We start from the raw sequence: 27969 nt of genomic DNA, 5'->3' as shown, positions 1-27969 counted from the left end.
TTAACTTTCGAGTTTCCATTTAGTTGCCGACTAATTAAATTTTCCACTATAAGGGACCAGAAATATAGAGGATTTGTCGGCTTTATTGACTGCCAGCGATCTCTAAGGAATGCTTCCAAATTTCGACGGATTATTCAAAGCATGCTACATATTTCCAATTAAATTTATGTTTATTACATTAGCGTTCGTAGTAATGATGAAGACCAATAATTTTGATCGTATGTTTATAAGATATACTTTGTATTTTCATCACGAGAACAAGGCTAAGAATTACGGTTAAAATTTAAACAAAGGAGAATGCCAACGTAATAAGCATTTTACTGTAATTCTTAGCTTCTAAAAATTATATGTCTTAATAAATTGGGATTAGCTAAAATTGATATTAGCAGGTGTAATTTTTTATTAATTTTCTCATAAAATAAAGTTTAATATTTACTAATAAGTTTAAATCTTTAATACTTATTTTTTACCGGAATTTATTACAACATTATCGTAGATTAATAAAATTTACAGGAAGCAATATATTGAAACAAATGTCTCTTAAATTTTCCGTTAGAAATTTGCATATTCTCCACTTGCCTCAACGATAAAAAATAAAGCTTTGTTATATAAGCGGACGCAGTTTTGGGTGAATTTTCTCTTTGCTTCTTCTTCCTGATTCTATGGTGCCTTCGTGGTTCCTCTTTGGAGATTCAGTGTCTTTCGGTCGTATAATGATTATGGGTTGTTCCTATGTCATTTGGCCAAAGCTGCTAGATAATGCCTGTGTTAAAGAATGTTTTATACTGGGCCCGTACAAATTCTGATAAAGTACCAATGGCTGCCTCAAGTATTGAAGCCAACTACCAACTTATTAGCAATAAAGAATTCGTTGAGCTATCAGTATTATTTGTTTAGAGTTACCTAAGTTATCTAAAATGATAGAAACTCCACTTTATTAAACTCTGCGTAGAGAACAAATAATAAGTTTGTTAGATTGACATTTTTTTTTAAAACTTTTGCAAGGCAAAGTAAAATTTTCAGGAACGTTTAATGCCAGAAGTAATATTAATTACTACTGCAGATATCAACTGTTTTCTTCCTGTCACATATTTTCTCGGCTGATCGCTTTTAGGACTACTTGGCATTTACTTAGGATTAGGAAAAGCTCTACATATTCAGCAGTATTACGATTAAATATACTGCTGATCATTTCTTAAGAATATTGCTTGGTTCAACCAACTTTGTTCTTAGAAAAACTGCTTGTAGACGAAAGGTCTAATGAAAAAAAAAAGGTTATGGCATTGAGAAACAAATGTATCAGTGCTTCGTCTTGCTCAAAAACTTAAAGCCTTTCCCAATATGTGAGGAGTTTCAAAATTTCCTTGCAAAGCAAACGTAGGTGTTCCGTGCGACTGAGGGTTTTAAAGCCACACTGTAACTAAAATACCTCACCACCATTATTCACTTGTCTCTATGGCATCCGTCTCTATAACTATGTTTCCACCCTTTCAGATAAATATACTTTTGGAAAATCACATCAAACTGTAGCATAATTCGTACAAAACCACGACGTGTACTTAGACCAAATCCAAAAATTCGCTTCTCGAAATAAGATTCAGTGTAAAACATTTTGCATATATATAGCTCACGAAATATGTTAGTTATAATACTTCTTTTGATGCTAGAGGCAAGTTCTAAAGTAAAAGAATATTGATTTGGAATAACTTAGACTTTTACGAAGAAATATCCATACGTTCTGAGCTGATGAGTCCCTAAGATAACTTACAGTTTATATGTTTGGCGATATTTAGTTTAATATGGACCTGACTCCAAGTTTTTGTGTTATCAGGTTGTTAATATTAAAATATTTTTCTTTGCTTAGTATTCTGTTCCTTTTCCTTCAGCTCCTTGGTATTTTAAAAATTGCTCAAGACGTCTTTAAGATATTAGCTGTATATAAATTGCTTAATATCCATTAACACTAACAGAAAAATAATCAATTTTTACTGAGTAAATTTAAATAATTATAAAATTTTCAGATGACATGTGCAAATGTTTTTAAACCTGCGACAAATATATAAGATATTTAGAAAAAATAAAACTAGTAATGCCAGAAACGTGAGAAATTGGTATCGGCACTAGCGTTCAACTAAACTGATCAGCAAAGAGTTCTAGTATTCAATACAACTAAATCGGTAACTGAATTAATCAGACATAGATTAAAATCATACGTAGTAGTTACTGCATACAAAAGCTACTTGTTTAAATTCATAGATTCATTTGCTACTTATTCAAATTCTTACAAGCATGAAACAGTGTATTTACATGTATTTTTTTACATAAAATAAATAACATTATTACTCTTTGAGACATGTTGTACTAGTATAAGTTAGATGAGTTTCATTACTAACTGAAAGAATTCGATTGAAGCATTTCGCACAGGAAAAACTATTTATTTACATATGTGTGTCTTCTCTAAAATTTGAGCTTCATTACATAATTTGGATGCAATTTCATTTAGCTATCCTATCGTTTCCACCAATTTTTTTCTTTGATTCATTCTCATAAGAATTTTTTTAGTTTCTTAAATATTTCAGCATAATTATTAAAATATAAGAAAACAACATTAATTTGCTATCTCAAGAAACCTAATTGGCAATAATATTATAGAAAATTACCCGTCTTTGGTTTCGTATTTCCTATATTATTACCAGTGAAACGCTAAACTTTAATTCAAATTTTCCATATTTTAACCAATGTTATAAAATCTAATGCACTTTACGGCAATTACTGTTTTAAGAAAGAGTTTTATATTATATTTATATAAAATATAATATAAAACTCTTTCTTAAAACAGTAATTATATTTATAATATTATAAACTTATATTTCTCTACTGACAACTTATGAAAGTTAGATTATAGCCTGTAACTTTGCATTGAAATAAATAAAAGCATTAAAATGCATTCTCAATGGAATAAATAATGCAATAAAGCATATATATAAATACTCTTTCAATTTCTATATTTTAGGCCTCCGCGTCGACACAAATTGCTTTCCTTTCAAGACATTACTTTAAATATACCACTAAACTCTATGCTCTTCTGAAATTAGGCAAAGAAACTACCTTACAGCTGCACAGATTTTGAATAAAACTCTCTAAATATCGACGGCGGTATGACATAGAATCTTACTCTTAAGAAGAAAATAATTTTACAAGAAGGAAAAGAAAATAATCATATTTATATAGAAATTAAAGGGCGGGGAAAGAAAAAACAAATTTTTTTCCGGCATCTGGAGAAAAATGTCGTAATGAACTACGAGAAACCTTTTGAGATTTTGTAGGATTACATGACATTTAACATTGCTATTCGTTTTATTTTCAACTTTCTTGTGTATAGATGTATATGTAATTACGCAAAGAGAAATACAAGTGGCAGTTTGTAGCTAACTTGGCCACACATTATGTCCTTTTTGCGGCTTGCAGCAAGATTAATAAAATATATTGCAATTGTAATGATTGAATTAAAACTTCCTAAAGTGGATATTTTAGTATTTTTAAATTTTTGTTTACGTTAGGATTTTCCTTTCAGCACTCTATTCATATTATAATGATACTGCTTCCAATACATACACAGCAAAACTCTATTTCAAAATTCTGATTCAACTCAAAATATTTTTGTTACATACATAAAAAAACACGTAAATTATACACTTGCACACATATTTATAAGGAACGAATAAGGGAACGTGAATCAGAATGTAACATTTATCCAAAGTTCGCTAAATGTTGCCGTAAAGTAAGAGTGATAAAGAAAGGCAAAGAATATGAACTATTTTTATTTTGTAATCAAGATTCAGGGAAAGCTTTGAGAAATATAAAGTAATGTGTAATATACGCATATACAAAAACTTAATATATATATATATATATATATATATATATATATATGTGTGTGTGTGTGGGTGGGTGTATAGTGTATATGTGTAAAGAATTATATACTTATAACTTGAAAACTATTATGAACATAAATCTCCTCCCTTTTTATCCCTCTCTCCTAATGCATGTGTTTGTGAATGCAGCGAGAGTTATTGCAAAAATGTATATGAATTCTAAGCATTTAATATGTTTTGAAATTTCTTAGGAAACTGTATTAATGCTTACTACATCATGCGCAAAAGAGCTTGTTTAATGATATAAGTAAAACCAGAGTGGTATCATTTATTCATGTTTAACTTTCATTAAAAAATGCGAGATATGAAATAAACGAAATCGAACCAAATGATTTCTGATCTTGCGTACAACAAATAAAAATTTTGCTGCTTTTAAGATAAATTTTCTAGCTTTCCACATTATTTTTTTAGCTACATATTAAAACTTGTTTACACATATTTAATTAATACCGGAATATCTACTATTTCTAGTCACTGACTTCAAATACTTTGTTTAGAATTCTTCAAAACTTATATTACATGGAAAATGGTTTAAAGCGTAACTGCTCTTTTTTAAAGGTGATATTGAATAGGATTTTTTACCTGAACATTTGACAGACAGAAGATTTTACCTGTGTATTATATTTAGAATCTACTAAATACAGTACTGAAATGAAACTTCTGTCCAGTGCTGAAAATGAAATCCGTAACAGTAAACAAAAGATTTATTGTCAGGATGAAGGACTTTGACATTTTGCTCCCAAGACGCTATGTAGTATACAAGTTTTGGAGAAAACGTCTTTTATATATATATATATTTCAAAAGAAAGGCAATTTATTTGGTCTGAACTAAAAGCGTATTAAAATAAAATAAAATACAATGAACATCATAAATATAATTTCCAAACATGTAAAATTTTAGTTAAGAAAGAAATTTTCTTTTTGTTGGATATTTTAGAAAATAATCATTTAACTAAATAATCTAACTATCATTTAACTAAATAAGTATTTTCAAATAATTCCTTAAGTACATGATACTTTTGGCTTATATTTTTTTCAAATAAATTTTGAAGAATAGCCCTGTAAAACAGTTAATGTTTCTTTCAATGTGTATGCGAATAAGATATTTATATTGGGCTTTATGCTTTAAAATTTTATTTCTGAAGTTGTATTGCACACAGATGATATTTTTCGATTGATTCTTTATGCTAAAATATCATTGTTATAAGTTTGAAGTATATTTTAAAAGATTTTAGTTTTGTTTAAATTACTCTGAAACTTTTCATACAGGATATGTTTCAAGAAACTATTTCTTACGAAACTATTGGAAGTTTTCAAAAACGATTATTTTAACAGATGAAGAACTTAAGATTAGGAACTGGTAGACAAAATGTATATATATACATATATATAGTTCATACAATTTAAGTGTTAGTATACAAAATGCAAATTTAATTCACATTTTTTTCACAAGCATTTGAAACCAAAGTTCTTTGAATGACGTAATGATTTTTGTATGTTTGTTATAAATTATGAAATTAAACTGGTACATACTAATTAAAGCGGTAGAGAGTTTAGAGCCTTTAGATATTATATCATTGATTAAGCCTAGTGAAATGCAAATAGCTATTTATTACTTTAAAACCTAAACTAGATATTTTCTGTTTCCGTTAATTTCATATGATTAACAATCATGGTATGAATGAATCGCTTACTTTAAACTTTCGAAAATGATGTTAATAGATGTTAATAGCAAGTAATGCTGACAAATTAAACGAATTTCGGAAAAAGGCTATTTAAGTTTAAGGATTTAAAAAATTAAATGCAATATCCCCCAATTTCCACGAAATAAAAAGCTTAATAAAATAACTTAACCTTAGCACTATTATAATATGCACCATATTGTATGAAATCCATAGGACTATTTTGATAGAATAATATTTCATCCATTAGCTTTAAAGTCTTCTGAATGTCACACTTTATTTTTTTCTCTTTCCTATGAAACTATTGGAAAATAGATCTGAGATTAATAGCAAATTCTAGAGCTCAGTGGATCAATGTCATGCATTAGACATGAGAAAATATAAAAATTCTCAAATCAACTGCAAGGAAAACCTAAGGGATTAGCTAGAGGGTATTTATCGAAAAGAAACCAAGACCAAGGAGAGGAAAGAGAGGTGAGAAGATCTCTGAAAACTGGCACTTAACATTTGAACTGAAGAAATAAATAACTAGAAGACAGCACGTCTTGAATTTTTGAAGAATACATTCATGGTCATATTTATTTTTTTGAAGAAAACTTATTTACGAACTAACAATGTAAAGGTAAAATTACTTGGAATCTAAAAATTTAATAAATCGAATATTCCTTTCCGCTAACAAAGACGTTAATAAAAAATGTAAAATAGAAGACTTAAATGTTAGCCAATATGTCTTTGTAATTATCTTTAATATTTGGATTATTGTTGGCTAATGGTTGGAAGAAGCGAGCTCAGTTTCCCAAAACGCAAGCAAAGAATGTTAAAATACATTTAAATACAAGACAATACTTTTAAAATACACGCATCACAGGAGGTCCCATTTCACATGATATGGAACTCCTAAAGCTGTCTTAAAATTGCTTGATATGTGAAACATGCAAATTTTTTTCTACATTTTTTTAAATCGCATAATGAAATTTCGATTGAAACCTCGTAAAGTTTTTAAACATTATTATCCATTTAATGACATTATCATGATTCTAATTCAGTTCAAGGAGAAAATTAAATTCTTGTTTAATATATACTTATGGTTTGCTGTTCTTACAGTTATGAAAGTGATTCATATCTAAATTGCCACAAGGTGTTGTCATATGCCATTTTATTTCAATCTTTTCATGAAACAAAATTAAAGCTGTTGAATGCATCTAATTATTTTCCCCCTCAAACATTGTATTCTGGGCAAGATCATCTACGTAAAAACGAACGTTTCATTTTGCTTTATATTCCACAGGGCTTTGTTAATATTTCTCAAAGTTCTCGATATTTTACAGGATGCAACCTTTGCTTACTCTTAAGAAATGAAGCCTATTTTACAGCTTATTTTAAAATATCAGAATATGACTGTTACAACAGATACATAACTTTCTGAATGCTGTTTCATAATTCGAAAGTTAACGACGGAATATTAAAGGTTCACAGCAGCCGCTACTTTCAAATTCATCCGTTCAACTTTATGTGATATATACTGTAGCGTATTTCTTCCGATAAAATAAATTAACAAGTCTATATAATTAAATTTTATTAAGTTTCCGACATCTTTTGTGAGTCTAAAGCTAGCGAAAAGCGTTTTTGCTAGCTTTAGCTTTTTGAACATGCATGTGTTTTTCCCCAGACAATGATAAAAGAAAATATAAGAAATTTAGTTTTATATTTTTGGACTATTAAACTTAATGTGTAAAATGATTTCAGATAAGAACAAAGAAAATATAAGCATTTTAATAAAGTAGGGAACTTTTTCCCGGTCAAGAAGTACTGTATACGGAAATGGAAGTTTGCGCTTCCGGGAAAACATGTAAATAACTTTGAAAATTAAATTTAACTCATTATATAATTAATTATCTTTTACATCTTGGCGAACTATCCAAATGGAGCGACATTTTGACTGATTTCTGCCACAATCGATTGTAGTGAGGAAATAGTGACTGTGTTGTGAATGCGTGGTTCCCAGGACAACGTCGAAAAAAACTAATCTTACATTACATACCTGATCCAGGTGAACAGAAAAAAAAAAAAATTCATCCTTTACATAAGAATGTCGAATTTAAAAAGTAACGAAAAAAAGTTTGCGCGGGCCTATAAATTCGATGCCAAATGTAAACTGAGCGTTTTTACCTGCAGCAGGATTCCACGGTCCGAAGAGGAAAGTTGAGTCGCGCGTGTTCGCGCTACTGTTGCTGCTCTGTGTCTCAGCGCCCGGGATATGACAGCTGAGCCAGGGCGCTGCCAGCACGCAGGTGACTGTTCTGTCTTGCCATTGGGCAGTCGATGGTAAAGCATGAGTGACGTCATCAACCGCCTTGCTTTATCCCGCCACCCCCTAGTTCACAAGCTCTTCCAAAATGTGGCTTCTTCTAGGGTAATTTGTGTGAAAGATGTCGTCTTATATTAGTAAAGTCTACAACATATGGTTTTCCAAAAAGTCTTTCCTAGGGCATTTATTGACCGAAAAGTACCCCCGTCTCCCGGAAAGTTGCGAAGAATTCACTTGAATAGACTTGCAGTAATTTCCAGTCGAAAGTTCCCGTTATGTTTAAAGCGCAACAATAAAGTGAAAGAGCCAGCAGTTTTTAAAATATGTCCAATTATAGCATAGGCATAGAAGAGAATTGAAAGCAGATGGCTACGCGTGTTTCAGAACACTTTTTGTAACTTTTATGTAATTTTTTAAGTTGAAAACGAAGCTACATTTTTCGTCCCTTAAACTGGTCCTGAAAAAAATCTCTTAATACCCTTAACGCAAGTGTGATGATTTTTTTTTATTTACATCGCGATGGTTTATGTGAAGCTATGCCATAGGGAATTCGAAAATGATTTCAGTATTTAAATTTAGACCGTCTGCTAAATTCATGCGTCAATTGACATAATATTTATTGACATGTAACATGCAAGTTAATTACTTAACTATTTAAAACTTCTCAATCATATAATAATTTGATAATTAATATTAAAATAAATCTGATTAACGTAATCGTAGTTGTACATTTCCACTCAGCTCTAAAAACCCCTTTTCTGTAAAATTAATAAATAATTCATGCATTATTCTAGTATTTCACAGTATTCTAACATTTTATATATGGTTTAATATGTTTCTCAATACAAATTAAATGAATATTTCATAAATACAACCAGAAGAAAATGGCTAATGTACCAGAATTCTGTTTTAGAAGCTTAATTGTGTGTCAGATGAAAGTCTCAGAACAATGTTAGCAAAATATTATATTTAATTAGAAACATATGAATTAGAATAAAAAATTTTAATTTTATTTCGAGAATTCAGAATTGTGTAAAGTATAATTTTATTAAATGTTAGGCACAATATAATTTTAATCAAATACTGAATTAAAGTAAGCATTTAAAATATGTTACAAGATTTCAGTTTTTTCTGATTATAGAATGGTCGCTTAATATATAAAAGAATAAAGCTAAATTTAGATGCAAGTCATCTAGAACTGATACGCTAATGAAGCCAATTTCGAAATTGAATCGGCAGGAGTAAATATCTTTATTTAAAGAAATTGGGTAAACATTTTCACAGAAAGTAATTCGTAATAAATACATGTATAAGAGGAACTAAAATTCAATGATATATTTAAATTAATAAAGTTATGCTCTTAAAGAAAAAAATGATGGTTGATTTGTTTCTAATAGTTAATATAGTTTATAAATATTTGAAAGCTTTGGTTAAATGTAATTTCTAATTCCCTAATCGAAATTGTTTCTTTCTTTTTTTTAATCGAGATTGGTTGTTTAGGGAATTTAAGCAAAAATTGCCATTCCGTACGAGTGATATTTTTTTTGTTTTCTCTCTCACTCTGTTAATGTCTTCTCCTTAAAGCTGAAGACTTTCCTTCATGGAAAGAAAATGGCATCACCGGAATTATATCAAAAATAAATTCCTCCTATTATTACATTGGTAGAGACATTAGGCTATTTTAGGAGAAGCTGTGAAAAATATGTAATGCTCTTGCCGAGACTCGAAACTGGACCTCTCGAATACGCGCAGAATGTGCTACAGTTCCACTACAAAGGCATGATGGAAGGAGGGAGAAATTACCTTATAAAATCAACACTAAGAACAACTCATATAAGATTGAAAAAAACAATCACCTTATGTACAGAATAGCGATATAATATATACGAAAGTTCCAATTTGAATTAATTTTTTATATCTTAATGAAGTATCAAGCAATTTAACTGGAGCAAATAAAACTCTTAACATTTTTAGAAGTTTTATTTGGCAACGCGCATATCACAAAAGAATTTTTTTGGAAAATTAATGCACTTGACTTAACTACTTCAAAAGAATGTTAATGTTTCTCATCTATTTCCTATGGATATAAAATTTTGCTAGATATGAGCATTTCTCTGGAAAACAATAATAATTTGCTAAATAACCATTTAAAATTAGTCTATGAAATTTTAAAATGCTTAACCAAATTTTTATAACAAAAAGACGATTTTTCCAGGAACGCAGTTAAATTTATTTCCCATGGCGTGCTCGAATTTAAAATTAAATATTTAAAAAATTAAAAATTTACATGTAAATTTACAACTTTTTGTAGCTTTTGCTAACAAATGATAATTAAAAACGAAAACTATATTAATATTAAATGTCTTTACAATTGTGTCACTCTCTTTGCTATGAAACAGTCTGTTTACCAACTAAAAAAATAAATGTGTGCATTTTAATTTCCTCAGTTGGCTTCTGACTCTGTAAATACTTTGAAACTAGTATAAATTATGAGACTGCCTTTGTTAAAGAGTGAAGTGCTTTCTCCATAAATCAAGTAAGTGAATTCTTGCAGTATTTGCCTAATATTCTTGCACAGGATCACAATCCTTTTATGTTTGAGATGGGCGCTGGTTTTACTTTTACCTGGTTTAACATATATGGCGCGATAAATTGAAAAAATACTCTCTGATTTATATAAAGTTTTATGTAACTTTAACCTCCTATTTTTATTATCGTTATTTGTCGTCTGTATGTAAACAACAGTTTATTAAAATATGATTATAATTCCTTTAATTCATGTTTATTATTACAACAAGTATTCGAACTTGCGCTTCTAAGGTATTTCTCCCGCCTTCCTAGCGTGCCTTCGTGATGTAGTGGTTCTGCACACTGGACCGGTATTCTAGAGGTCCGTGGTTCGATTCCCGGCGAAGGCGACTGCTAATTTTTCCTCTTGCATGCTTTCAGAAAATACCTAATGTTTCTACACGCTTATCGAAGCACAAAAAAAAAAAAAAACTCTATCTCATAAAACTAGTCATTTAATTTCATGTTTGGAATCGCCCACCAGCGGCCGAGCGGTAAAGTCGCTGAACACTGGCAGTTCGGTCCGAGGTTCGAATCCCGCGAACGGACTGGCTGCATGGGCGTTTTCGTGGTTTTCCCCATGTGTAACGTGTATACGAGCCAGTTTCCCTTATAAAGTCCTCCACGAAGGCATCCCTCCCCTTAGGCAGATAGCCCTAGTGTGATTTGCCATAATTAAGTAAACCAAACCAAACCAAACCATGTTTGGAATCTTAAGGATGAGATGAAAATTTGTCTCGTATTATATTATTGGTTAAATTGCTTGCTTACTAACGAAAAATTCACATATTAGAAACACATAAAAATATTTTGTTGGAAGAATTTTTCATAATTCTTATTTATTAGTTCGTAATTCTTATTTATGCGGGGTTCTATGAAGTCTTTATTTGATTTAAAGAATAAAGATTTCAGGATAGCATCTTTAATTATCAGTAAGAGAAAAAATTTTTTTTTTCTTATTTTTCTTCTTTAAGTTATAAAATAATATATTAGTATAAATTCTAAAGTCAAACTGAACATGATAGTTAAAAATTAAATAATTTACACAATGTAGTTGAAAAATGAAAGGTAACTAAAGTGAAATCACATCAATCCAAAGAAAAAGAAAAGCATACGCTAGTGTTTTGTAGTTTTTCGGGAAAAATATGTAGTTCATTAAGTTTCTTTTTATTTGATTCATTTCCGTTTACGAAACTTCGTCGTCCCTGTATTTGCGCTTTACATTTAAGCACGACATAAAGTTCAGTAAAAATACATTTACAGGCGTATAGTAGCTTCGCAATCCTGGAAAAATGTCCTTCGCAAATTCCAGATTCTTTACTCTTCCGCTATTTATTCTTTTTACATTTCTATTTTTAAATAAATGTGCACGTTAGCAAACCTTTAAGGAGTTTATTTGACTGTAAAAGGCAGCCAAACTTTCGTATTTAAGATACATGTTAATTAAATGGTTTTTCAAATGGATTTGCAACATTTGACCAGTTTTAAATGTGTTGTAATTTTGGCATGTAAAATAAAAGCGAACTTTAACAACAAAATAAATGAAGAATTATTTTTCAGATGATACTAAACGAGTTCGGCATTTTCTAGTGTAATGAAATGCTGCAAATTTATCTTTAAGAAATAACAGTTGACAAAATGAATTACTATCATATAAAGGGAATTTTTCTGATATTTTAAGCTAATTATTAAAAGTGTTCACTCTATATATTATTATTATTATTATTGTAAATTTATTATTGTAACTTTATTGCTGTAAATCTTATTATGTTATCATTTATATCTTCTAATTGTGCTAGGATATGATTAGATTAAATTAAATATAGGAAATTACATATAAGACCAACGCTGAATTTTCAAGTGTTGTGCGTTGGTTCTAGAGGCCAACATAGACCAAAAAACTCAGAAAAATACTTGCGATTAAGAAACTTGTGTTTGCAAAGTCTCACTGATGTTAACTTGAAAAATTATATCTTTTTATTCTAATTACTTATTACGGCATACCTTGTATTGCTAAATATTAAGTGGAAAGTTTTACACTCTATTGCAGGTTTTCTTGGAGTTTTCGTTTATTGTCACAATTTTTCCATGCTGATCGACAAAAAGACATTCATGGCAGGGCCCATCCTGAAGTCTGTCCGTTTACGATGCACGCGATATTTCTTGAATTGCATAAGTAATGTTGGACCTTTTGCAGATGCCGGCTTATCCCTCTACATTACCTTGTTTAAATAGCCCAAATAAAATAAATCAAGGAGTAGGACACATATAGGCGCAGATAAAAGATCTGGAGATTCATAGTATTTGATTCTGAATGGCTTGTTTTCTTAAAATTTAAATATTTGCATAATATGAACAAACAGAAGGATTTTAAAAAGGTATGGGTAACATGAATCTAAATGGATCTACAAAAGCGTCTGAATAAACATAACTGGAAAGAATGTTTCAGAATGGCATGCTTTATGACGGCTCTTTAAGCTATCATATCTGTTAAAATTAGCGTTTAAGTATCTTTTACTTTACATGAGAATACATAAAAAAAGAGGGCTCACTTTGCGAAATAATTTTCGGAAGCAAATTATTCCAAAGTTTTAATTTATAAAAAACATTATTAAACTTTTTAATTAATAAAAAAATACAAGAAAGTCTGTCTACAAAAAGTAAAATCTTTCACGTGAACTGGAAGGTAGACACTCATTAAGCTTAGTCTCTGACAAAATGTCCATGTGAGAATCACTAGAAATACCGCTTTCTAGCTCTTTAGGAAATGAACCATCACTCTCATCCATATCACTACTTGGCTCGTTTATCATTCATCTGATAAAAAACGCTTGCTCGCCATAATAAACTATAGTAACGAGAATGGTTATATAGTGAGAAAACTTTCTGACACACCAGTGTACCGGAGTTTCAAAGATAACCACTTAATTCCTCTAAAATTTTTACACTATATATATATATATATATATATATAGATAGATAGATAGATAGATAGATAGATAGATAGATAGATACATAATATATATCTATATACATATATATGTGCGTGTGTGTGTTTATATACACGTATGTATGCGTGTGTAACAGGAAAAATCTCTCTGTGTGTAACAGGAAAATCTCTGCAAAATTCAATCCATAAATTCATTTTTTAGGAACAGTAATAATACTACGAAGTAGAAATAGAACTTAAAATTAAAATCCAAATCAAATATAGCATTGTAGGGTTAAATAAATAAGATTTTAAAACAAATTCTGCACAAGAAGAAATAGTAAGTAAAATAACGTGTTACATTTTTCATACTTCACTTCAGTGATTGGTTTCACAAGAATCGCAAAACATAGTCTTGTGTCTGAGTTATGTAATGAAAATTTAATAAAAACGAGAGAAATTTTAATAAAAATAATTATATAAATAAAATTAAATTAAAGTTTTTATTTAACAAGCCAACCCCTGTATGGCTAGCGACATGAAAATAGAAAAGTCATTCTTTACGGATGCTGGATACCGAGATAAGTGTGTTATTTATTTCCAGGTTCTGAATATATTAAGTGTTTAGCGACTACACACTCAACGCTCGCACACTCAAACACACATAGATATATCTATATATATTGAATTTTATTTATATTTCTCTTTGGGTAGCAGCCTGAATTTCATTATTTTTTTATTTTATTTTATTAGATTAATTATTTAATTTCGCAACATACTGTGCAACTTTAACTATATGTATTATCCTAATATGAAATTTCTCAACAGTTACATGTATATGTACTGTACACTGCTCAAAAATATTTAAATATAGTTTAAGAAGGAGACCCTTCTTTGAAAGAATATACATTTTGCAGTTATCGCTTTTAGAAATATTGCTATAGGTTGTGTTTTATAGCCCTATAAACGAATGCCAAGAGCAAACTTGGGAACCATTTCGGATTTAAATCTTCAGGTTAGTAGCGATCTTACTCTCGGTTCAGAGAAAATGTGGAAATTCTTATTTTCCTTCAGCTATTTCTTATCGATCTTCCGACAAGGTCTCAACACTCTCATTAGCTCAATCTGGAGATGAACCTTCATAGACACTGACAGAGGCATTATCATAGCAATTAGAAACTTATAACATCTTCGCTTGCTTGGCTATCGTAAACTAAGCTCGAAGTTAGAAGGCTGTTTAGTGAATAATCACTAAGTACTACAAATACGTTTCCCAGAGGGCATCAACTCCTGCTTACAGAAGCCATCACGTTGGATTAAACTCGAAAAGAAATTAATGAAGTTAAAAATATCCTAACGGCTTCGGTTAACTGTCTCGCAAGCTGGGCAGGCAGAACACGTTATACGTTTACCTTCCAAAACCTTCCCTTAAATACTAACTTCTTTCTATCCCATTTAAATACACTGGCACTAGTCGATCTGAATTCTGGTACGAAAGTATGAGTTGAAAGGTAATTCAAAGTAACCAAAAAAAAAACTGTTAAGTAAATTTACTAAATCCCCATAAATTGTATTGCCTTTTCGTTATTCTTTATTTATCACAACAACAACAGTACAGGAGCAGAGCTACTGCAAATAAGCTGAATATTTAGGAGCTGTGTTCGTTTGAAACGCCCAACACATATTGCGTGCGCAATCAAAACAGCATAAGATGTTGAAAGGAGAAATCACGTGTTATGTAAATTTAAAAACAAATTAATAAAAATGTTAAATATTTAAAAATAATAATTATATATATCTCCAGAAAGAAGCTGAAACTCATTATGCCAATAGCAACTCTTTCCTGTTCATTTCACCAAAGAATTAAAGAAAAGTTAGTATCTTCAGCCCATGATTCCAAGTAATACTCTAATCCAGCTCCACCGCATTAATAAACTTCTTAAACTAGAGCACTGGCAGAAGAATGATGCTGCGTTATAAACTGGGCACGTTTTGCACAAAATGAATAGCAGAAAGATTCAGAGTTATACTGGCAGGTAAAGGTATTTGAGTGTAAATATCCTGACGATTCACTGAAAAAGTGCATTGGAGTCTGTCTGCTTTCATATCGATGCTGCAGATATGCTTAGTTATTAACCTAATAAGTATTATTACATATTCGACTAAGGATTTGGAATTAATAACTGCAATAAATATAATTTCCGTAAAGGAAATTTAAGAATGATTGGAGAAAAATATATGATTTTATGTCTATATAATTCTCCAACATTTCTTCTAATTAGTTCATCAATCTCTAACCTTCCAACAGAATACAGACTAAAGTTTTAAGGCATTTTAAAATTCCTTTTATAATATTTAAAAGTGTAATAATACTTGCATAAGTATATCCTTGTTCTGTGTTTTAATCTGAATTTATGGTAGATGGTGTCGGTGTATTTAATTATGGCAAAGCACACTAGGGCTATCTGCCTAAGAGGAGGGATGCCTTTCGTGGAGGACTTTCTAAGGGAAACTGGCTCGTATACACGTTACACATGGGGAAAACCACGAAAACACCCATGCAGCCAGCCCGTTCGCGGGATTCGAACCTCGGACCGAACTACCAGTGTTCAGCGACTTTACCGCTCGGCCGCTGGTGGGCCTATGGTAGATGAAAGCACAATGATATATGTTTCAGAAGGTAACGTAGTTCCATGTATAAAATAATTATTGTAATTTTAGGCATGACATTTTTTAAACGAGTTTCGTGAAATAAAGCTCTTGAAAAAAATTATTAAAACTTTTATTTTGGTCATGTCCTCATTTTGGATACCTTATGGCAAAGGTATAAATGCAAACGAATTTCTTGTTTTGCATTTTTAACTCTGACTGCTTACTACATGATATTTATAACTAAATTAATTTTTCATTTTAATAATTATTTGAAATTTGCGTGAATAATCAAAATTAGCGGCACCTTAACATTGCATTTTACTCATGTTTAAATGCTAATAAAGCGCAGTAGTGAATTTCAAGATAAGATGTTACTGACGCATTGAAACACATCCATGCCATGATTTAACTTTGAAATTTCTTTTATATGAATAGATGTTGCAAACTTATTTGCAAAATTTCTATATGAAACAGAAATTGTAATTTTTCCTCGCAATCTTGAAACTGTAATTATTAGACTAAATTGATCGAGCAGGTAAACACTCATGAGTAATACGTATTAAGCAAATACCGATCCATACATATGAGTTCCGTAAGATTTTCCATTATTGTACCCTTAAAAGTAAATAATACTCTGTTTAAATTAGGTAACAGTAGAAAATTAGTAAGAACCTTTTCTACGTCTCATCAAAGTATTTTTGACAAGGAAGCTTTAAAAGAACTTTAAGTCTGACTAGACGTGAAAGACCAAAGTATCGAAAAACTGTCTGAAACAAGAAAGTAATAGCAATATCAAAAGAAAAGCAAAGTAAAAAGGCATGATAAGTGCATTCCAATGATTCGAATTCAAAATTACATTTTTGACAAGTGCGTTTATTACATTAAAGATTCTACTAAAGGCAAAATTACTTCTAGATTTCAAATTAAAGTGTAGACAGAATTCAGTTTTATATTTATGTTGATATGCTGACAGAAATAAAAACTAAAATTCAGTGAGCTGTTTAAATTACTGAATTATACGAATAGGAAATCTGATTTTTTTTTCAACTTTAGAATTCTGGATTATTAATAAAATCCTAACAGTAGAGTAGATGAATGCATTTTCTTTTTGATTTCGAAAGCTGAATTTCAGCTTTTAAATTACTAGTGTACTCTTTTACATGCTAACAAACATCAGGTTTAAATTTGATCTACTAATACAAGAACTTTCAACGTATGTATCTCAATAAATATGTATGCGCGAGTACAAATAAGGTATATGAATAATTAAGTGAAAATTAAATAAAATAACTTAATAAAGGACATAAAGCAATAAAATTAAATAAGGTATGCATAAATATTTAAACAGACAAATATAAAGAAAATTAAAAATAAATATCTTCAAATATCCTTAAACGTATCTTAAACTCAACCCTTATTACACGTTTTAAATTTCGCGTGTTTTCCCTCATGCTGATAATTTGGCCTCATACTCGCTTCTGGTATTAGACACTTTCTTAGCTTTTTATTATTTTATAGCTGTATTTCTAGAGACATTAGGTAATTTCGGAAGCAGGCAAGATGAAAAATGTGCAACGCGTTCTCCGGGAATCGAACCGGGAATACGCCCTCAGCGTGCAGACTACAACACCACAAAGGCATGCCAAGAAGGCGGGAGAAACACCTTATATACTACTCCCCTTTTAAAGGGCGATTGGGGTTTTTAGGCGACCCAATCGCCAAATCCTGGGTGTGAGGAATCATCATCCACTCTCCTGTTAGTTCGGACCCCACTGTAGAGACATTAGGCATTTTTTGGAAACGGGAGAAATGAAAAGTTTGCAACGCGTCCGCCGAGAATCGAGTCACGAACCTCTGAAATACCGGTTCAGTGTGCTGACCACTACATCACGAAGGCACGCTAGGAAAGTGGGAGAAATACCTTATAAAGTTTGTTTTAAATACTTCTTATTCTTCTATTTAAAGTTTTCAAGCTGTATTCTTTAGATAATATGAATAGTTTCCTCCAATGTAAAACGAAAAAGGAGCGTAACAGATTTCAAAAGTAATCGTTAAGTTAACATAGTAAATAGATTTAACGCAAGCTTCATCAAGATGCTTTTAACCGGAAAACGTAGTTTAGTCCACTTTTCCAAAATTTTCATAGTGGGGTATACTACAGAATACAAGTTCTAAGTAACACAGACTGCGCCGAAATTGTATACTTAGTTGTACTTTTCCATCAGTTGTACTTTTTTAAAGCTCGGCGATAAGTACTTTATCCTAATGTTGATTTGAAAACTTTATTTTTATATATATTCCATTTTCAGCAAACTTTGATGACTTCATCACACTAGATACCGTTTATGGACACCTATGTCATATTTAAAAATTTCATAGTAAATGATATTATCATATCCGATATCTTGCCTAATTTTCGTTTTTGGATTTTTTTTTACTTTTACTTAACCCCTTCTGCTTTTTTTGAACAAATGAAATAATAATAATAATAATAATAACTTAAGATTGCGCAGGAGAAAGTTGGTTAGCATAAGCTTAAGATGTAATTGAACTAGTGCAAACTCCTTGGTCATCTATTGCCCATGATGAAAAAAGTCATTTGGATTTGGGATTCAAACGTAAGAGCCAGATATAGTGTTCAGTTCGGTGCCTAATAATTATGAAGCGAATAATCAGTCTAATTCGTGCATCCTGCTCATACAACTTCTGAACAAGCTCTAAATGAGTCATATTAAATATTTTACGTTTTTCAAAAATATTTTGGTACCTTTTACAGTCATTTAAAACGTTTTAGGAAGGTGGCATTCCTCTGTTGGTAAAAATTACATATGTGAAACAAAACTGGGTATTTTCAGAGCAAAACAAATAGGTTTTTAAACTTGTGTTTAAAACCTGAAGCACTAAACTGGGATTAACTATTGTCACATGAGCGGTAGATATAGATAAATAAGTATAAATGAGTTGGAATAGCTGCAGAATTCATGTTTAGGTGATTATTTGTTTAGAATACATGTTAGGTGTTAGGTGATAGGGAAAGATTAGTTCAGAATAGTTGATATAAAGTATATCTGAAAGATTTTGGCTTGAAATAAGAAACATCACTAATGGAACTTCCCAATATTATTTTCCGTAGCTACTATACTTCAAATTCGGAACCATTTTTTTTATTCTTTTTTAAACGTTGGATACAATATTTTGTTACTGGATGCTGTAATGCCATTCAATTTAAAAGAAACATAAGGAATTCGTGTTATATTCCTCATTTTATAGATTATAAGTAGTACCGACGTTTGGACAATTAAAATTGGAATACAATATTTCAAAATTCTCTCTTCATTTGACATTTGAATACAATGTAATCTTTTAAAAATATTACTCCAATCAGGGATGCTGCTACACAGATATTATGAAAGGATTAAATAAGTAAGTCGTGCTATCTTTTTATAACAATTACCGCACCATTGGTAAAAGTGCACAAGATATATTTGCAAAAATGTGCTGTTGATATATTTGGTTTATGGTGGTCTATTTTTAATTCTTTTAGAGAAGTGTTTAAGTCATTTTTCGAATTTAAAATCCTACTTTATATTAAAATTATTTCCTGTCAATTAGTAATTCAAAATTACATCATTAGAAAAACTATATTGGAAGACGACTTTTCCTACATGCGGTTTGGCATTTTTTGTTGCTTAATTCGAAAGATAAAAATTTGATAACATAGAAGTGTGTTTTCGGTAAGATTTGCTTTATTTATATTTAATAAATACAGATGCTTCCTACCTTAACGAAGGCTTTACGTTTCGAACGACAGTTTTTACCATGAACTGGCTCGTAAAATGTTACTCTGCTCCCTGCACATATCTCCTAACGATGTCCAACTATAAATACTATCAAATAAACAATTAAAAATACTAAAATATATAAACAATATGGTTTTAATTTTCTGTATAGTACATTAAAAGGAAAAATAATAAATAAAAAAATTACTTACTATACAGTAGGTAACTTGGATTGTCATCTTTGAGGGATGTGTCGATGGAGTGAGGAAGAGGGTTGCATATATTTATATGTATATTTTTATATGGATGTAGGTTGAGTCAACATTTGACTTGCCCTCTGAAGACTTAACGACAGGTAAAGGCGCCATTTGTGATGAAAACGTTGCATGCGAGGTGGAAGGAGTTAGCATGTTAAATGAGATTAGCAACATCGATACTTTCTTAAGAAAATAAGTGTCTAAACTTGGCTGAATAAGTTTCCATTTTATTTCATCGTAAATAGTACGATAGCAGTCTATGGCATCGTACACAGCAGCCTTTACTTTAGCAAACTTCTTAGAATTTGGGTCTTAGTTTTCTAAAAAATGAGGCTATGACGTCTTTTTGATTTTAAACAAATTTCATTGTTTAAGAACAGGTTTGTTCATATCTGAGAGTGTTCGTAAAGTGAAAGCTCATAACATTGGGGATTAAACGCCAATTTCTCAGTTTCCATCAGTTTAAAAGACAGCGTGCATAATCTGCATAAGAGGAGAGGGATGTGGAACTATTTAATAACTAAAGGGGAAAATGTTAGACGCAAGCGCTGCTAGTGATTAAGTGACACAATGTTCAACAAATTTATTGACTCAGTTGTGCAAATATTGCACTCAACTACGCGTATTAGATTTGAAAATGCTTCCATGAATCATTCAAGACTCTTTTTCGTTTCCTCCCTCTTTTGGTGCATTCATTATTACGCAAGAATGCATAAAAACATAAAATGTGGGCTTTTAAATATTCATGTACTATGAAGATTTAGTTAAACTTGAGAAATGGTGTTTCTTAAAACGCTTTGTTTCAGAAGCCAGAAATAATGGTAAGTTTTCATATTGACTAAAGAAGAGCATTATAGATAGGCAAGACGCAAATTAATTATAGAAGCATTTTGAACGAAATGAGATGGAAAGTAATATCCAGAAATTCGCTTTCATCCTTAGTGTAACCATATATGTATAAATAGTATATGCGGTTCACACAGAGCGCTGCATATCCCGAGGGAGAATCAGATCTAATACAAGCAGAGTGATATCATTTATTCCGTTTGATCAAGAGCCTGTTTGGTGAATGATGTTTGCTTTGTTGCTTCACTCAGAATAGCCTTTCCTCTTTTTTTTAACAAAATGAGGGCTTCTTTCTGTTTTCTGTTTTACTAGCTAAATAAATGTAACGAGTCTAAGATATTTGTCAAGAATTACGATGTCTTTGAAAGGACAGAATAGTTTGGGGCTAGAGCTTGAAAATGTAGCAAATAATTAACAAAAACATTGAAAAAAATCATGTTTTAGCATTTGAAAGTTCATTGTTAGTCACTTAGTCATATTCATTGTCAGTAACTGTTTCAGAACAATAACAAAATGCCTCATTTTTAAATCATAAATTTATCTAGAACTGAAGTGGAGAATAATTGTTTTGTTAACAGAAAACATTTTTCCATTAAATATTTTTAAAAGTTACAAGTGATAACGTAGAATTTCGAGTTATGTGATTTAAAATACATCTTTTTATGTTTCGTTTGATGTTTGATTTCTTTATTATAAAAATATTTATTAATATATATTTCTTGAATTAATATATATTTCTTGAATTAGTAATTACGCGTATTAGATTTGAAATTTATTTCTTTATAATATATATTTTATATTTATTTTTTATATTTATTTCTTTATAATATATATTTCTTTATTATAAAATTCTTTATTATATAAGCTAAAATGCTGTATATGGGGCGAATTTTTCTGCACATTTCTGAATATCATTAACACTATTCACTACCAAACTTTGTACTATTTGACTCTGAGTATCATTGGACTCCAAATGCTGACAAACATTTTCTTACATTTCTAAAATTATTTTTGCTCTGTTTTTTTCTTGACTCACATAATTAGGATACTGGGTTTGATTTTCTAAAATATAGGTACAAAGTTTAAATTTTAACGTTCATTATAAAGCAAACTGGTGTAAAAAATTACACGGAATGCAGCTAGATAATTTTCTACGCACAGGAATTTTATTTATTGATGATCGAATTATTTATGGTACAGGAATGACTACATTTATCTGAGACAAGAATGTTCGAACTGAATTTTTATATGCTCATTTATAATATACACTTTGCCCTGTAATCCAGCTTAATAGTCTGTATCATTAACAGCAAGCAGACATTAACGTTTCCAGAAGGGAAATTTGAGTTTAGTATATAACAGAATGCTAAAAATTAGATGATCCTTACATCTAATGACGTAGTTATTCGAATAATTGTCTCAACAAGGAATCTGCACATTACATGGATCTCTAGAGGACATTTTCGGAGTCTTGGGATTTTGGGTGTATGTTTTACAATTTTCATCGCACTTCATGATGATTATCACCTTATATTCTTTTATAATTTAACTTTCTTTTGCGTGTACATGAAATAAATGATAGTGTTATTATGTTGCTTTCTTTTATTTTGCATCCTGTCAAGATCAAGCTGATAATTTAATGCTAATAATTCTGGCGCTAATATATCATATAATGATAGAATATAAGCAATGGGTAAATACCTCCAAATATAAAATAATGTGTTTATAATATTGTTCAGAAATTGTATGAAAAGGTTTGCTCATAACAATTGCATTTTACAGGAAAATATCGCTCTGAGTAATTTGCTTCAACCGGAAATTTAAATCAGGATATTACGTTTTACTGCATGTCTAGTACTCTTTCCTCAAAATCTACCAAACAGTATCTTTCATTTTATCCCAGCCTTTTAATTAAATCAGCCAGAAGGGTATGCAAAAGTTTAGTTTTCTAAACATTTTCGAATGGATAAAAGATTCTTAATTTCTTAATCTATTTCATATTTTAACTTTATAATGAAAATATTAGTTTAAATGTAAGGTGAATTTTTAGATTAGTAAGTAATTTAATATGACAATTTTGAAGTCAGTAAAATTATTAGGGGTGTTATTTTTTTAGAGAAACGTAAAATACATAAGAATATACACAAGTTAAAACTGACTGACTTAAGCCTGTTATTGGTTAAACATAAATATGATTTACATAAATTAAACCTACGTAAGACTTTGAATTTCTACATACAGAACTTGCAGAAAGAATGAATATTGTAATAATACTGCATACTAATAATTAAAACAAATCATTATAGTGTCGTAAGTATAATTGATTTGCACATTTTTATCCGTACATCTTACAACACAAATTTATATATATACAATTTTCATCAAAATCATATATATATATATATATGTGTGTGTGTGTGTGTGTGTGTGTGTGTGTGTGTGTGTGTGTGTGTATGTGTGTGTATATATTACATAATTAATTGAAATAATTGTATCTATCAGTATGTATTTTATAGCAAGTAGGGATTAAAAAAAGAAGAAAAGTAATACATTTCTGGGTAGGGAATATCCCGGAATTCGCATCAATGTTAAACATCGTAATTTGAAAACAAATTAAAAATTAAGGATTGTCTGTAAATTCGATAGTGATGCTAATAACCTTCTGCACGAAATATTGATGATAAGCTAATTAACAATGAATACGTTGTTACTAAAATATGTGTCTATATTTTTAAAATATTACACAAAAATGTGAATAAAAGTATTTGAAATCAAAAAATGCCCTACTCATCATCATCAATGTATAAAATTTAGTAACCTTCGTAGCTGTCATGAACTGTAACTATAGATAAAAATTTAAGCGAATTATTGCTGTACCTAAATTAACAACTGAGCACTGTAAAGGGTGTAAAAGAGCCTTTTATTAAAACTAAAGAACAACAAAAGGCACAACTTATGCTTATAACTCAGCCAGAACTATGGACAATTTAGAATAACATTAAGTTCAATTTAGAATAAGCTAGTATTCAAAGACTACACAATTCAAATTAACGCGAAGTTGGCTCGAAATCTAATCGTCTTAGATATTCAAACATGGGCAATTATAATGCAAGGCCAAGGACTACAAATCTTATCTGAGCTAACAGCAACTTGGCAACGTGGCCTGGAGAGGCATAACACGCTCTGTCTTAGAATTTAAAACACCTGAGCTAATTTGCATTCTGGCTTCTAACCAGAAGGGAGATGATAGTAAATGTCCAAATGATAATAACTGGTTATCTTAATGGAACGTTACATATAATTCATCAAGAATTCCTTTACCAATCGATTTTCTTCTTATTTTAATTATAAATATAAATATGAATAAAATTTCAAATTATTTCAAAACTATTTTTTTAATTATATAGTTTCTGATAAAGGGTACAGAAAGTATTAATTTTGAAAAAAAGCAAAAATTAATTTCATCACAGCCTTTGCTACGGATTCATTTTAGCGAAACATTAGCGTGTTCCAGATTTATCAAGTACATTATTTTGCTTCATAAGCACTTTTAAAATGCTTTTACATAGTTCTGCATTAGCAGTAGAATGCCTTCACATATCGTAGTTTTGATTGCTGTCTAAATGATTCCGTACCTTATAAAATTCTAAATGCTCCTTAAATATCATAAACAACTTTATGCCGTATGTATGATTTGTGTAACAAAATGATACGCTCCAAATTTCATAGCTTTAAGACAATTAATATGCTTTGGTATACTTTCCTACTCATAATATAGGTAATGAAAGCGTTATCAAATAGCAAGTTAGAAATTTCTATGTCCAGATCTGTTAACGCACGGCAAAATGTCCCTTACTTTAGTCTCGAAAAGTTAATGTCTCACTTTTGTAGAGCTGGCAATTTAGGTGTTGTTCTTTCTAAAGGTACAATTTTCAGAGTATTTATTAAAACTCTTTGTATAAGAGATGGTATTTTCATTTTCCTCCAGTTCTTCTCTAAATTTTTTTGGAAAAATATTACATTGAAAATAAAAAGAGCTCTTGTTTGGGATGCAAAAACAGAGTATATATGTATATCATAAAGTTTAAAACACATTTCCTCGCAGATGCAATTTAAGAGGGAATGGGCTTCTTTAAGCTTTTTTATTATTGCTTCTACGAAGCGTTTCACAAGCACATTTTATATCTAGACTTAAAACAGCTGCGTAGATTCCTGCTCTTCTATTTCATAAATTACTTCTTTCATCTTAGCAATGGCATATAGAGTCATCCAATGCGAAATCCATACTGACAATCCTAATTCTGCATTTCATACGTTCATGTTTACGTTCATGTTATGTATACGTTCATAGTTTAGAAATACGGAACGGATGTCGTATAGTAAATTACAAGACGCAGTAGGTTCCAAATTTCAAGGGTTCTATCCTAGCAAGAGATGAATGCGCACATGCTGGGGTCTTCTACAGCGCATAAATATCAGAGTCGGATCTTTAATGATGATTCTCGTTGGAATGCAGTTCTTTGCAGATGACATGATCACATCATCAGACGACAGCCGAATTTTTTATGGTTCCTCAAGCAATTTGCTCTATGCCTCGTATTAGACAATTGTTTTACTTTGAAGTTTATTTCATCGATCTAAAAGTAAAAAACATTTATTACTGCAGGAAAGTTTCAAAATACGCCTTCAAGTCTTTTTTTCATTGATTTGTTTCTTTATATCGTATCAAAATAAATCTTTTTCCTCACAAGGCAGCAGAATATGCTCATGCAACAACATTTTGAACAGCGATGTGTTTCTAAATGCAATCTCAACTGGCAAGTAAGGAAACTACTAATCGAAAAGCTGCTTGGCTCTTCTCAGCTTGCTTTTTAATAATGCGTTTTGATTTCTTCATATCAAAATTAAAGTAATTCAATCCTACAGACACCACACTCTTCGTCTCTCTTTACTTCCCTTCAGCAATGTTTTGGTTATTTGTTCAGTTTTTAAATTGTTAAGCAAAACTAACACTTAATGCAATGATGCCTCATGCTGTTATTGATTGGTACAGTGATATCGCGAAATTCATCCTGGAAAGCGATAAGAAATCTAACAATACTATAGGAAAAAGCAAAAATGAGTTTACTATTAAAATTACACATCTAATCGCCCTACATAAAAATTTTCATTTATCAGCATACCTTATAGAGCCTGTAGTGAATCAAAAGAGACAAATCACGAAGAGCAGCTTTAAAAAATAGACTATGTAGTCAGTCTCGTTTTATGCTTTTATCACGCCCGCCAGCAATGACCACTATTGCTCGAGCCGAAACTAAACAAAGAAAATTTGAATCAAGAGATTAGACTGATACTGTATCTTGTTCCAAAAAGACCCGTTTAAAGTTGCATCGTCGTTATGATCCATGAAACCAAGAGGAAATGGAACGTGCGCTCTTTACTGGGGAGTCAAGATTTAGCTTTCACTATGATTCTAGGCCCACCAGCGGCCGAGCGGTAAAATCGCTGAACACTGGTAGTTCGGTCCGAGGTTCGAATCCCGCGAACGGGCTGGCTGCATGGGTGTTTTCGCGGTTTTCCCCATGTGTAACGTGTATACGAGCCAGTTTTCCTTAGAAAGTCCTCCACGAAAGGCATCCCTTCCCTTAGGCAGATAGCCCTAGTGTGCTTTGCCGTATTCTCAATACACCAATACACACCAACACTATGATTCTATCCATGTTTCGATCTGCAGAGAGAGAAGGGTAGGCGCCTTCCGTAGTTCATAAAAGATCCTGTTTCCACTGAATCTTTCTTAATGTGTGCATAGAATTATCAAAAATGAACTACCGAGTCGGATGTCTTTGATGGGGGGTTCCGTAATGGGTCGCAGATATGTGAACGTGATCTCAGATACCTGTGATCCATGTGCTACTTAAGAGAGTTGCTGCTCCAGATATTTCACTAAAGCGTCCGCATCGAGCATTTCTGATTTCAGAATATTTAGAAACAGAAAACATGACTCGGATTGATTGACAAGATTTCTCATTGAACTTGAACCTGGTATAGCATGTGTGGAGTTACGCGAAGTGTATCACCGGACACTATAGGATCTGAAAAATGCACTTTCAGAAGACTACAGTTTCTCAAAACTAAATAAACAGTTTGGTAAATTATGTGAAATAAAAATGTGAAGTCTGCAATTTTGAGGCAAACATTTAAAAATAAGCTGTGTTCCTTGATGCAAAATGTGAATGTCCTTTAGTTTCGCCAAAATAGCTCAAACCACACTGACAAAATATGATATAAAGTCCCCCAAATAAGCCAAGTTTAAGTCCAAAGATTTAAAGTCAAAAATGGAATGTCAGAATCGAATTATAGATTTATTGATAAACGAGAAAATGACTTCCAAACAGAATTTCTGGAGAATCCGTTCAATTTTGTAACTGACAGAAGGTTGGTACAAATGGCAAAATAATGAATCTAAAAGAGCGTTAAAGTTTTCCAGGAAGCTTATGCCTGAATAGGCGAAATTAACAAATCTTCGATGGCTAATCATAGTATAAAATTTAATCACAGTTTTGAATCTCTGTGTGTGAAGATTATCCAAAACGATTCTTCCATTGATAAATTGGGTTTCCTTGACGTGTTTCACCTTCAGAAAGACGTATGTTGTTTCGTTAACGAATTTAATTTGAATCCAATTCTTCTTAATGCTTTTAATCCCTTAATTTTTCAATTTTCATTACTGTTTCTGCCGACAGATAACGCTACCTTCTAGTTCTCTTTATTCCTTTTATATATAAAAACAACCGTAGATTTCCCTTCGTTGAAGATTACTTTACTCCAGATTCAGCCCACCAGCGGCCGAGCGGTAAAGTCGTTTAAAACTGGTAGCTCGGACTGAGTTTCGAATCCCGAGAACGGGCTGGCTGCATGGGCGTTTTCGTGGTTTTTTCCCATGTGTAACGTGTATACGAGCCAATTTACCAAAGTCCTCCACGAAGGCATCCTTTCCCTTAGGCAGATAGCTC

General features: G+C 31.0%; 1 protein-coding gene across 1 annotated transcript in view; it reads right to left on the bottom strand.

The window, feature by feature from the left end:
• The window catches only part of LOC118198259 (fibroblast growth factor receptor-like 1), a 206354-nt gene extending 198432 nt beyond the window's left edge, over positions 1 to 7922 (bottom strand). The window contains exon 1 of the mRNA XM_085808517.1: positions 7787 to 7922. The gene's annotated coding sequence lies outside the window, so the exon portion shown is untranslated. The remainder of the gene's footprint in view (positions 1 to 7786) is intronic.
• Positions 7923 to 27969: the final 20047 nt, after the last annotated feature.

This window comes from Stegodyphus dumicola, chromosome X1 (genome assembly GCF_044657685.1).
Source record: "Stegodyphus dumicola isolate Sdum_Otavi_A_Nest chromosome X1, ASM4465768v1".
Lineage (NCBI taxonomy): Eukaryota > Metazoa > Arthropoda > Arachnida > Araneae > Eresidae > Stegodyphus > Stegodyphus dumicola.
The sequence above is the reverse complement of the archived record's forward strand: the minus strand, read 5'-3'. Positions and strand labels throughout refer to the sequence as shown.